Source organism: Haematobia irritans, chromosome 5 (assembly GCF_050003625.1).
Source record: "Haematobia irritans isolate KBUSLIRL chromosome 5, ASM5000362v1, whole genome shotgun sequence".
NCBI classification, from domain to species: Eukaryota; Metazoa; Arthropoda; class Insecta; order Diptera; family Muscidae; genus Haematobia; species Haematobia irritans.
Window position 1 is genome coordinate 36792646 of NC_134401.1, and position 14804 is coordinate 36807449.

Below are 14804 nucleotides of genomic sequence, written 5' to 3' on the forward strand. Positions count from 1 at the left end.
TTTGTCTAAAGTGGTCTGAAACTTCCTCCCGATGTTTTTTTATAAATAAATAAAAGTTCAAGCAACCTTCATTGATGGCAGTTCATTTGCGGAAGCAGTATTGGGGATTTTCGTCCATAAGTGGGACGAAAGTTTTGCATTGGGTATTAGAAGAAGAATTTTCAGAAATTTAAGGATTTTATTTAGGATTTTTCGATTTTATTATTTTTTTCATTATAATTAAATGCCAGTTTCTCCAAGTCGCACGAACATAGTTCGTTTTCTTTAAAAATTTAATTTTAAAGGAAGCAAAAAAAATGTAATTGGTGTTTTAGATCCTAAATCTTGGACCAAATGTTCTCATTATTACCTCGTATTATAGTCCATAAATTAAAATGTCAATTGTCAAATTTGTTTATTCGATTCATGAAAAGTTGTAAAAAAAATTATGGAATTTTTATCGAGGAAATTTGCTTTAAACTGCGGATTTTTACAGATGAAAGCGTTCTAATTTGAGGGGCTAGAACTAGAAAACTACTGGAAACATTGTTCAGAAAAGTAGATTTAGTTAAACTAATATAACCCATATTTCTCTAATTTTTTGGGGAATGAAAAAAATTCCATGCTACATCAGAAAAACAATATTCAAATCACATCGTAAATACCTTATGCCTTGAAACTTTTTCATGGGTTAATTAAATCGCAAAGATTTTCGGCGCATGTCCCACAATACAAATGGACAACGAACGTCGGAGAGTAAAATAAACAGTAAATTTACGTAAAAATTGAAAAAGGGTCCATTTGGATCATCTTTCCCTTTTAGCATCCATCCACCCAGAATACATTCATCCATCCATCCATCCATCTGGCATTTGGTACCTAAATACGCTGTTATACTCTACGCTATACGCGAGAATGTGTAATGTTAAATGAAAATGAAATGAATTCTTTCTTCTCGACTCATTCGGTTTTTTTGGTCATTATTCCTTCAGTTCAGATTCTCCCGATTATCTCGTCTCTACCATGTATCCCTGTTCTTGAGCCCTGAGTATTCGTAGTGACTGTTGATGCTGTGTGTTACCGATGATGGAGGTTGTTAACATAGGCTGTCTAAAGAGAGTAAAAAATACAAACCCCCTTTCCCCTCTCATATTGGGGGGTGGGGACCCAAAAACAATGGACAGGTCTGAGATGAAAATTTTTGCAGACATATCCTTTTGTCCTAGGTAGAGACTGTTTCTATTGTCTATGGCTGCTAAATAAACATGTTGAACATTTTTAAAGAATGTTTTTTTGGCAATGCATTAAGAAATGTTTGAACGCAATTATCTGAAATTCTCTTTGGCCATAAAAGAGTAAAGAGAAAATAAAAACTCTCTTACTAGGCTTTCGAATATATTTCGGTTTTTTTCCCAAAAATATTTACAACGCAAATTCTATACAGCTGTGACATGACAAGACCAGGTAAGAATACTTTGAGTATACTATGGATTGTGCATCCGATCTGGGAATAGATGTTGCAAACGGTAACTGAATTTTCCATAACACCGGACATCTCAATAAGTCAACCCAATTGCCTTAGGATGATGCTTCGTACCGATTGTAATTGAATTTATGGTGTTTCCTTTGAACGATTCTATTTCCCATGGTTTATGTTGACGTTTACTTTACACATATAGGTGGCGTTGAACCATTGCCAGTCACCCAAGTGTTGATGATGGTATATCCTGTTTTGTAAGGTTTATAAGAAATGTTTTCTAAGTAAAAGTCATATTGGAGTAATTTTAAAGCATACTTTTAGGTTTTATAAAATCTACTTTTAGGTTTTATAAAATCACCAAATAAAGACCCCAATGAAATAAAGTCCTAATAGAGAGAGGGAGAGTACAGAAAACAATAACAATATTTCTTGGGGTGTAATTTGGGGATTTGCGGGTTCCATTCACAGTTGCCACTCAAGCCAAAAATAGTCTACCTAAATTTTAAGAAAATTTTACCAAAAACCTACCAAATAAATTAATATTTTGAAATTTTTGTAGTTATTATGCAAAAGAAACTGCTTTTTCGAAAAAATGTTTTATTATTTTATTTTAGAAGTTTATTTATTATTGTATGATCACCACTCCTAATAGCGATAATTTGTTTGGGGTTTTAAATATCCCTTGAATTGTAAAAGTGACGAAGTTTTTTTTTTACAAAAAGAGAGAGCTTACCAAAAATTGTCTTTGACCTAAAACAAAAATGAAATTAATGTTGACTTAAATTTCATTTTATTTCATTTATTTATGTCTATGGATTACATAACCCTTACAGACTACGCATAACATTTCATTAAAATTAAAAAGTAAAGTAAATAATAAAAAAATGTAAATACAATAACCTTTAATGTATTAGGGAGTATAGCAAATGTTTCAATTTATACTTAGTAAAAGTAAAATCCAAGAACTCATTATAAGTGTTAAAAAGTCTCATTGCCTTAGTTAATGGCTCATTTGTATAAAAAATTTGTAAAAATTTGTTATTTGTATAAAAAAATTTCATTTATACACTGAAAAAAATATTGTAGTTAGGTCAAAGATTTCATTTCTTTAAAATACGAATGCAAATTTTGCTTAGCATAGAAGACACATTTCTCTAATAGAAAGCTTTTTCCTTGTCCAAAAGTCGACAAACTTTTCAATGAAGTCGTATTGTCCTGACATGAAAGAAAAAATGTTTGGTCTAAGGTTAATTTGACTTTAATAATTCAGAAAAATTCTTTAAATTTAATGAAATTGTCATTAAATTTGTTGCCTTGACTACAAAGCAAAAAATCGTTCTAATATAGGACATGTTTTTCAACACTTTATTTTAAAGATGTTTTTTACTTGAAACATAACATAATTTTTATTGGAAGTCGAGTTTTAATTTGGAAAATAAAGCTCTCGTTAACTCGTTTTTAAAGGTCTTTGATAGCATATGAAGAAAAAAAGCTGAAAAAGCGAAAAGTTAAAATTTGCTTCCTAGAAACAAGTACGCAAAACCCAAATTTAAAAGAGAATTGTGTCTTAAAAGTATCCTTACTTGTATTCTCCGCTTCTTTGGCTCGGAATCAATACCAAAATTTTTAAAGTAAAGACAAAATCTTTGGAACCGGTCATGCTTTTTTTTCAGTGTACAGAAAATTTTGTCAAAATTTCATTTCTATAGAAAACATTGTCAAAATTTTATTTCTATAAAAATTTTGAAAAAATTTTATTTCTACAGCAAATTTTCTCACAATTTAATTTCTATAGAAAATTTTGTAAAATTTTTACTTCTATAAAAAATTTTGTCAAAATTTTATTTCTATATAAGATTTTATAAAAATTTTATTTCTATAGAAAATTTTATCAAAATTTTATTTCTATAGAAAATTTTGTTAAAATTTCGTTTCTTTAGAAAATTTTATTTCTATAGAAAATTTTGTCAAAATTTTAGTTCTACAGAAAATTTTATCAAAATTTTATTTCTATAGAATTTTTTTTTTTTCAAAATTGTATTTCTATAGAAAATTTTTATTACTATAGAATATTTTGTTAAAATTTTGTTTCTTTAGAAAATTTTGTCAACATTTTATATCTACATAAAATTTTGTCAAAATTTTATTTCTATAGAAAATTTTGTCAAAATTTTATTACTATAGAAAATTAAGTTAAAATTTTATTTCTATAGAAAATTTAGTCAAAATTTTATTTCTATAGAAAATTTTGTCAACATTTTATTTCTACAGAAAATCTTGTCTAAATGTTATTTCTATAGAAAATTTTAGCAAAATTTATTTCTACAGAAAATTTTGTCAACATTTGATTTCTATAGAAAATGTTGTAAACATTTGATTTCTATAGAAAATGTTGTAAACATTTTATTTCTATAGAAAATGTTGTAAACATTTTATTTCTATGGAAAATTTTGTAAAACTTCTATTTCTATAGACAATTTTGTCAAAAATTTATTCCTTTAGAAGATTTTGTCAACATTTTATTTCTATAAGAAATTCTGTCAAAATTTTGATATAGAAAATTTTGTCAAAATTTTATTTCTATAGAAAATTTTGTCAAAATTTTATTTCTATAGAAAATTATGTCAAAATTTTATTTTTATAGAAAGTTTTGTCAAAATTTTATTTTTATAGAAAATTTTGTCAAAATTTTATTTTTATAGAAAATTTTGTCAAAATTTTATTTCTATAGAAAATTCTGTCAATTTTTTTTATCGAAAATTTTATATTTATAGAAAATTTTGTCAAAATTTTATTTCTATAGAAAATTTTATCAAAATTTTATTTCTATAGAAAATTTTGTCGAAATTTTATTTCTATAGAAAATCTTGTCGAAATTTTATTTCTAAAGAAAATTTAGTCAAAATTTTATTTATATAGATAATTTTGTCATAATTTTATTTCCATAGAAAATTTTGTCATATTTTATTTCTATAGAAAATTTTGTTAAAATTTTATTTCTTTAGAAGATTTTGTCAAAATTTTAGAAAATTTTGTCATATTTTAGTTCTATAGAAATTTTGTCAAAATATTATTTCTTTAGAGAATTTAGTCAAAATTTTATTACTCCTGAAAAATTTGTCAAAATTTTATTACTCCTGAAAATTTTGTCAAAATTTTATTTTTATAGAAAATTTTGTTTCTATAGGAAATGTTTTCAATTTTTTTTTCTTAGAAAATTTTGTCAACATTTTATTTCTACAGAAAACGTTGTCAACATTTTATTTCTATAGAAAATTTTGTCAATATTTTATTTCTATGGAAAATTTTGTCAGTATTTCATTTCTATAGTAAATTTTGTCAAAATTTTGTTTCTAAAGAAAATTTAGTCAGAATTTTATTTATATAGAAAATTTTGTCAAAGTTTTATTTTTATAGAAAATTTTGTCAACATTTTATTTCTAAAGAAAATGTTGTCAAAATATTATTTCTATAGAAAATTGTGTCAAAATTTTATTTTTATAGAACATTTTTGTCAAAATTGTATTTCTATACAAAATCTTGTCAAAATTTTATTTCTATACAAAATCTTGTCAAAATTTTATTTTTATAGAAAATTTTGTCAAAATTTTATTTCTATAGAAAATTCTGTCAATTTGTTTTTATCGAAAATTTTATATTTATAGAAAATTTTTTCACAATTTTATTTCTATAGAAAATTTTATCAAAATTTTATTTCTATAGAAAATTTTGTCGAAATTTTATTTCTATAGAAAATCTTGTCGAAATTTTATTTCTAAAGAAAATTTAGTCAAAATTTTATTTATATAGATAATTTTGTCATAATTTTATTTCCATAGAAAATTTTGTCATATTTAATTTCTATAGAAAAATTTTTGTTAAAATTGTATTTCTTTAGAAGATTTTGTCAAAATTTTAGAAAATTTTGTCATGTTTTAGTTCTATAGAAATTTTGTCAAAATATTATTTCTTTAGAGAATTTAGTCAAAATTTTATTACTCCTGAAAAATTTGTCAAAATTTTATCACTCCTGAAAATTTTGTCAAAATTTTATTTTTATAGAAAATTTTGTTTCTATAGGAAATGTTTTCAAATTTTTTTTTTTCTTAGAAAATTTTGTCAACATTTTATTTCTACAGAAAACGTTGTCAACATTTTATTTCCATAGAAAATTTTGTCAATATTTTATTTCTATGGAAAATTTTGTCATTATTTCATTTCTATAGTAAATTTTGTCAAAATTTTGTTTCTAAAGAAAATTTAGTCAGAATTTTATTTATATAGAAAATTTTGTCAAAGTTTTATTTTTATAGAAAATTTTGTCAACATTTTATTTCTACACTGAAAAAAATATTGTCGTGAGGTCAAAGATTTCATGTCTTTAAAATACGAATACAAATTTTGCTTAGCATAGAAGACGCATTTCTCTAAAATAAAGTTATTTTCCTTGTCCAAAAGTCGATAAGCTTTTCAATGAAGTCGTATTGTCCTTATAATTAAGTAATTTTACCTTAAAATGGGTATCTTAACATGAAAGAAAAAAATTATAGGCTAAGGTCAACTTGACTTTAATAATTCAGAAAAATTCTTTAAATTTAATGAAATTGTCTTTAAATTTGTTGTATTTTTGCATCTTGACTACAAAGCAAAAAATCGTTCAAATATAGGACATGTTTTTCAAAATTTTATTTTAAAGAAGTTTTTTACTTCAAACATAGCATAATTTCTACTGGAAGTCGAGTCCTAATTTGGAAAATAAAGTTGCCGTTAACTCGTTTTTAAAGGACTTTGATAGCATATGAAGAAAAAAAGCTGAGAAAGCGAAAAATTAAAATTTGCTTCCTAGAAGCAAGTACACAAAACCTAAATTTAAAAAAGAATTGTGTCTTAAAAGTATCCTTACTTGTATTCTCCGCTTCTTTGGCTCGGAATCAATACTAAATTTTTTAAAGTAAAGACAAAATCTTTGGAACCGAGTATGCTTTTTTTTCAGTGTAAAGAAAATGTTGTCAAAATTTTATTTCTATAGAAAATTGTGTCAAAATTTTATTTGTATAGAACATTTTTGTCAAAATTATATTTCTATACAAAATCTTGTCAAAACTTTATTTCTATAGAAAATTTTGTCAAAATTTTACTTCTATAGAAAATTTAGTCAAAATTTTATTTCTATAGAAAATTTTGTAAAAATTTTATTTTTATAGAAAATATTGTCAAAATTTTATTTCTATAGAAAATTTTGTTTCTATAGGAAATGTTTTCAAATTTTTTTTCTTAGAATATTTTGTCAACATTTTATTTTTATAGAAAATTTTGACAAAATTTTATTTCTATAGAAAAGTTTTCTAAATCAATAAAATAAAAAATCAATAATTTCAAAACCCGACTTTTTGCCCAAATACAAGAATTAAATTAACTTAAATTAAGCTTAAACTTATTGAAATTATTAAAAAGAAAAGAAAAATAAAAATAAAGATCACTTCAAATTGAAAAGAAAACACATCTATTATTTCACAATACCTCTGTGAAACTATTCCCGTTGTATAATGTACAGTTTCCACCGTACAAACATTTTTATGAGGTATGTTTGTTTATGTTTATGGTCTTGTTCTTGTTGTTGCTCTTAATATTTTGTAATGCATTTTCAGGTCATCATTGCAATTTTCCTTATTGATGGTAGCTAGATGATGATAGTGGTGGCCCATTATGGGCCATAGCTTAAATTCAATTTCCACCTCGAGAAAATGTTGTTAAAGATAATTGAGTAATTTGCCTCAAGTGTAAATTTTTAATGGATTTCTTCTGCATCATCGAATGTTAGTTGCCCTAAGCAATAATACATTTGGAAATATTGTTCACATAAGGACAAAAATCATATACAAACATGAAAATATATATACCACAGTCATATGTACGAGAAGATAAGGTCATTTCGTCAATGGGGAATGATGCAATTGATAAAGAGATGAAAAACTTAAATAATGAAAAAATAAGTCAATGATAGAAAATGTTTAATGAAAAATTAATTTATAAAATTAACTTTTTAATTAAACTCGGTAGACTAAGTCAGTTTTTTTTTTTAATTTTTAATAAGATAATTAATTGATAGAATAATTTGTTAACCAAACTAACAACACAAAGTTAGTTACCAAAAATAGTGAAAACTTTCGCGGTTTTTTAATAATGAATTGTTCCAATTAACAATTTAAGTACAAAAATGTAATCGTTGCAAAACTCAATTATTTGTTTAAATGATTTAATTAAAAAGTTAATTGAAAATTGAATTGAAGATTAACTAAATAATTGATTAAATCAATTAAAAAACTGAATAAATTTTCCAATCGACATCAATTAAATTTTCGTTTGAATCAATTGAAAATGAATTTATTTTGTATTGAATCAATTAAAAAATTAATTGAAATTTTCAAATCAATTAGTTTTTTTTTTTTAATAAATTATTGTATTCAATTTCTTTCAAATTTAGAAAAGTCGATTTATTTGATTTTGTTTTTTCCAAAATTCAAAAGATTTTTTTTTTGATTTTTTTTAAATTTTCGACTCCTTGTCTATCCTACGTTTTTTTTTTTTTTGTTGTAAACTTTGAAGAGTCGATCTATTTGACTTTTCTACTTTTTCAAAATTTAAAAGAAGTAATTTCTTCCAACAACATTAGCACTGCCTGACTAGGCATTGCAATTATAATCAAAAAGTAGATTTTTGTTTACTTTTTGGAAAACTTGAATTTTCGATTGTTTTAAAAAGTCCATTTTTGTCTTGTCGTTTCTGTTTCCAAATTTGGATAAGTTGACTTTGGACCATTCTACTTTCCGATTGATAAGCCGATTTGAGCGAAAATTTTGAAGAAGTTGACATTCGACTTTTACGAAGATTGCAAAGTCGAATTTTGACTTCCTGATTTTCGATTTTTGATAAAAATTCAGCATAAAAAGAGCTAGATCACATTCCCTTTAATTTAAATTGGATTTTTCGACTTTTTAAAATTAGAAAAAAACTAAAAGGTAGAATTTTTCCATTACTGAAAAGTCGCCTGTTGACATCAAGATCGACTTCAAAGCCGATTAATCTATCGACTTATTAAGGTGTAATTTTATTTTTAGTAAACATAAAAATTATAAATAAACTAATAAAATATTTATTAATATTTTCTTGTGTTTTAGATTCCTAGCGATTATAGTGGACAAATTTTAAATAAAACGACAATTGTTGTATCTTTGCCAAAACTTGAAGATTTATATCACTAATATTCAAAATTAATTGCAAAGAAAACAATATGGTCTCGTCTATTGTAGATACGACTTGTGGCGGAAGTTTATTTTTGAAAAATACTCATAAAAATAATAAATAAAAATGCTATATTAAAATATTCATATGGTATGACGCTTTTATTTTCTTGTGTTTATTTTGCTTACTATTACAATGGCCAACTTTTGAATAAAATATTAATTTTATATTTTTGCCAAAACTGTGGCCAAAAGATTTTCTAAGAACTAGGCTAGACTATACAAATTTCAATTAATTTGAGATTACTTGAAGCACTTGAAATACATATATAATATTTAATGTTATTCTTAGTAGTTTTGTCTATTCATAGATATTACACTCGAAAAAAAAACAAGAACAAAAATTTTCACAGAAACAATATTAACAAAATTTTACTAATAAAAAGGTTGCTGGTTGCTTCTGTACACAGAAAAAAAATGATCACCAATTAAATTTTTTTAATTAAATTTTAATAAATATTTATATTAGAAACTTAATTGAGTCAACTAAGAGTTTAATTAAAACAAAAATCAATCACAAAAATTAATAGTATCAATTAATTTTTTTTTTATAATTTCTGCGATTGAAATAATTTCAATTAAAATTTAATTGGATCGTTTAATTAGTGATTGAAAATTTTATAGCTGGAAACATGTTAAATTAAAACAAATTAGTGGTGCAATAAACATTCTAATCAAAAATAAAATCTGATAAGAAAATAATTGAAACTTACTATATTTTTATTTTAAATATTAACTATCTCAATTAACAATATAATGAGCAAGTATATAAAGAAGTAAGTTCGGCCGGGCCGATTTAAAAGAATCTAGACCCCAAATCGGAGGGCCGGTTTAAAAGGGGCTATATCAAAAACTGTACCGACACACAATATATTCGGCACACCTCTTTATATGTTAGAATACCTCTAGATTTCCAATTTCAGACCAGTTGGGTAAAAACTACGGTTTCTAGCAGCCCAAGAAGTAAAATCGGGAGATCGGTCTATATGGGGGCTATATCAAAACATGGACCGATATTCACCATTTTCGGCACACTTTTTTATAGGCCTAGAATACCCCGAGGTATCCAGTTTCAGGCAAATTGGATAAAAACTACGGATTCTAGCAGCCCAAAAAGTAAAATCGGGAGATCGGTCTATATGGGGGGTATACCAAACCATGGACCGATACTCACCATTTTCGGCACACCTCTTTGTGGTCCTAGAATACTTCTAGATTTCCAATTTCAGACAAATTGGATAAAAACTACGGTTTCTAGAAGTCCAAGAAGTAAAATCGGGTGATTGGTCTATATGAGGGCTATATCAAAACATGGACCGATACTCACCATTTTCGGCACACCTTTTTATAGGCCTAGAATACCCCGAGGTATCCAGTTTCAGGCAAATTGGATAAAAACTACGGATTCTAGCAGCCCTAGAAGTAAAATCGGGAGATCGGTCTATATGGGGCCTATATCAAAACATAGACCGGTACTCACCATTTTCGGCACACGTCTTTATGGTCCTAGAATACCTTTAGATTTCCAATTTCAGGCAAATTAGATAAAAACTACGGTTTCTAGCAGCCCAAGAAGTAAAATCGGGAGATCGGTCTATATGAGGACTATATCAAAACATAGACCGGTGCTCACCATTTTCGGCACACCTCTTTATGGTCCTAGAATACCCCTAGGTATCCAATTCCAGGCAAATTAGATAAAAACTACGGTTTCTAGCAGCCCAAGAAGTAAATCGGGAGATCGGTCTATATGGGGGCTATATCAAAACATGGACCGATACTCACCATTTTCGGCACACCTTTTTATAGCCCTAGAATACCCCGAGGTATCCAGTTGCAGGCAAATTGTATAAAAACTACGGATTCTAGCAGCCCAAAAAGTAAAATCGGGAGATCGGTCTATATGGGGGCTATACCAAACCATGGACCGATACTCACCATTTTCGGCACACCTCTTTATAGTCCTATAATACCTCTAGATTTCCAATTTCAGGCCAATTGGGTAAAAACTACGGATTCTAGCAGCCCAAAAAGTAAAATCGGGAGATCTGTCTATATGGGGGATAACCAAACCATGGACCGATACACACCATTTTCGGCACTCCTCTTTATGGTCCTAGAATACTTCTAGATTTCCAATTTCAGGCAAATTGGATAAAAACTACGGATTCTAGCAGTCCAAAAATTAAAATCGGGAGATCGGTCTATATGGGGGATATACCAAACCATGGACCCATACTCACCATTTTCGCCACACCTTTTTATGGTCCTAGAATACTTCTAGATTTCCAATTTTAGACAAATTGGAAAAAAAAACTACGGATTATAGAAGTCCAAGAAGTAAAATCGGGAAATCGGTCTTTATGGGGGCTATATCAAAACATGGTCCGATACTCACCATTTTCGCCACACCTTTTTATGGTCTTAGAATACTTCTAGATTTCCAATTTTAGACAAATTGGAAAAAAAACTACGGATTATAGAAGTCCAAGAAGTAAAATCGGGAAAACGGTCTTTATGGGGGCTATATCAAAACATGGTCCGATACTCACCATTTTCGGCACACATCTTTATGGTCCTAGAATACCTCCAGATTTTCAATTTCAGGCAAATTGGATAAAAACTACGGTTTCTATAAGCCCAAGACCCCAAATCGGGGGATCGGTTTATATGGGAGCTATATCAAAACCTGGACCAATATAGCCCATCTTCGAACTTGGCCTGCGTGCAGACAAAATACGATTCTGTGCCAAATTTCAGGACAATAGCTCCTTTATTGAGGACGGTCAGGCCGACATGCTTATATCGTCTTAAAATTTCTCCCTGCACACAAAAAAAAATTTTTCTGATTCAATTACGAAATTAATTGATCCAATTAATTTTTTAATTGAAATGTCTTCAATCACGAAAATGATAGTATCAATCACAGTTTTAATTGGGCATAGAAAAAATTCTTTATTAAAAAATTAATTGATTTCATTGCCATATTTCAATTAATTTTTTAATTGATTCAATTAAAAATTTAATTGATGTTGATTGCAAAACTCAATTAATTTATTAATTAAAAAAAGGTAACTATTTTCAATTAAATTCTGAATTTTTATTTGGATTAACAATTGATTGTTTGAAAAAAAAATAATTAAAAATTTAAAAAAATGTTCATCATCATCATAAACTGACTTAGTCTTCCGAATTTGATTAAAAGTTAATTGTATCAATTAACTTTTTAATTAAAAATTTTAAAATTTTCAATCATTGACTTAATTAACTTAATGTTTCTATCTTGATTAAAAAGTTAATTGTACCAATTAATTTATTAATTGAAAAAAATTTCAAATTCAATTAACTTTTTAATTGGAAATATTTTGGTGATATTTTTTTCTGTGTGATCAAGAATATATATACTTTATAAAGTCGGAAATCGATATTTCGATGTGTTACAAACGGAATGACAAAATTATTATACCCCCATCACCATTCTATGGTGGTGGGTATAATAAAAAGTGTAATTAATTACAAATTTAATGTTATTTGATGTATCAAAATTGTGGTAAATAAATTGAATATTTTGATTGATTTTAATTAAAAAATTGGTTACTCTTACTATCATTTCTGTTATTAAAGAAATTTCAATTCAAACATAATGTGTTTTTTAATACAATGTTTAAAAAACGAATTAAGAAATTTTCCTATTATATCATTTTAAAAATATAAAAATGGTATTGCTTCTACTATGTATAAATTCCTTAAAAATCAACAAAATTGTTACGAATGATATTGGTCGGCCTATGAAAACTCAATATTTTCAAAAATCTAAATTACAAAAAAATTCTGAAATACTTACACATAAAAATTTCCAAATGTGTGATGTTCAATTTTCGTATTTGAAACACAAATACACAACAATTATATTAATAATTTACTTTTTTCCGAGATCTTATTGTTATTTGTTTTTATTTTGTTATGTAGTATTTTTTTTTGCCCAAAAATAATTTTAAGTGAATTTAAAACAAAAACATAATAATATTTGAAGAAGAAACAATAATAATAATGACAATAATGACGCACGTTCAAATTGCAAAAATATTTTCAATGGCATGGACTAAGGACTAGAGATTTTCTAGCATGGACTTATTAATTATTATTGACACACTTTGCAAATTTTAATGGATATTTTGTTGTTTATTTTATTTCTCTTTCTTTATATAGCTGCCAAAAATCATATTTTTTAAAATTTTTCATAAACTGTTTTTTTTTTCTTTTTAACTTTATCACTTGTGTTTAAATTTAATTATAAAATTGAGCTTTTTCGTATTCCTTATTATTTGGTTGTTTTCTCTGGTTCTATGAATTTTATTTATTTTTTTGTTTTCGTGAATTTTCCATTATTCTATTTAAATTAATAAAATGTAAATTATTCCGGGTTGAACTTTCTCCCTTTGTGGATTTTTTTTCTATTATTACTTTTTTTCGCATATATCAACAAAGAAATCGTAGAGAATTTTAGAATATTGTATTGTGTGATGGTACTTTATGGTACCATCTCCTTCATTGCCTTGACCGTTATTGTTGTTATAGTCATTGTTGTTGTCACTTGTTTTGTATCCATTTCTTTTAAATTGTTGTCATTTTTATGATTGGGGGCTCTTAATGGTTGATATTATTATTGTTGTGAATTTTCCTTTTATGTTGTTGAGCGATAGAGAGAGAGAGCAAGAGTGAGGGGAAATGTTGATCTCTCTTTGAAATAACACAAAAATGCTAAGAGGGACACCTTTGATAATAGCTTCGTTTGTTTGCAAATACACATACACCCAAAGTATTCTAATGACCCGTTATACTCTCTTATTATTTAATTCGCATGACGTTTTTAAATCTACGATCACCGGTGATACCACACGATTTTAGAGCCGATCAAATATTACGCCGACAAATGTGAAAGTTCTTTTATATTCGTTACGTATATCGGAAAAGATTTTCTTTTACATGTTTTGTTTTTCTTTTATTTTTGTTGTTTGTTGGCATACTATAGCCAAGTATAAACCGAGTTGGAATTTTCTATGTGTTTTCCTTGCGAATGTACAACATCAACTGAAAATTGTGTTCTCATTCCATTTCACATTTAAGATGTTTGCGCCATACTCAATAATTTTTCCTATGCGCACGCTACCGTCCACTGACTCGTTGTCATCTTCTTATATCTTGTGTTTGTCCGTACGACACATACGGATGGATGTCTGTCTGTTCCCCTGATTTTTGTTGTTGAATACAACACTCAAAACAATTCGTAACGTACTTGTTGTTGTTGTTGTTGTTGCTATACTTTCCTGTCGTCATTCTTAGGTTTTTGGGTACTCGCACAAACATTTTTCAGCTGTTACGAATTCATCTCAAAGATTCTCTCAGCGCCACCGATTAAAGAGATACTAACAAGTGAAATGCGTCAAAATATCACACAGTGTTTCGAAAAGGAGAGAGTACTTGGGTTACACAATTTTCACATTAAATTATGATTTTTTTTCTTCAAAAGTAAAGAGAGAATCCGAACGAGATTAAAACCATAGACAATAGAATATATATAGATGATCCACTTGTCTCTTTAAAAAAAACGTGTAACATTACATAGAAAAAAATATCACCAAAATTTTTCCAATTCAAATTTTAATTGGGTTTTAAAAAATATTCAATTCAAAATTCAATTGATTGAAAAAATTTTAATCAAAACATTTGTTGTGTCAATTAATTGTTTAATTGGATCAATAAATTTTTTAATTGACTTTGGTAATTGATACTAGCATTTCTGTGATTGAAGACATTTCAATTAAAAATTATATAAATATTTTTTTGTGTGTATGCTCTTCCCAAAATATTGTTGGAGGTAATCAAACTCCGTCCCTGAGTGAAAAGGATGACGCAGATAGACCCTTTGAATTCTGATAGGACATCCTAATAATATATGTATAATCAAGGGAATTACTGGAAGGGTGTGAAAGGGCGATCAGAAAGTTTCTTCACGACGAAGCTTTATGGCCCTAAAATTCGCT

The 14804-nt window shown here is 26.9% G+C and overlaps 1 protein-coding gene across 1 annotated transcript in view; it reads right to left on the reverse strand.

Moving 5' to 3' along the window:
* Alk (Anaplastic lymphoma kinase) overlaps positions 1 to 13822 on the reverse strand; it is a 76342-nt gene extending 62520 nt beyond the window's left edge. The window contains exon 1 of the mRNA XM_075312710.1: positions 12605 to 13822. The gene's annotated coding sequence lies outside the window, so the exon portion shown is untranslated. The remainder of the gene's footprint in view (positions 1 to 12604) is intronic.
* Positions 13823 to 14804: the final 982 nt, after the last annotated feature.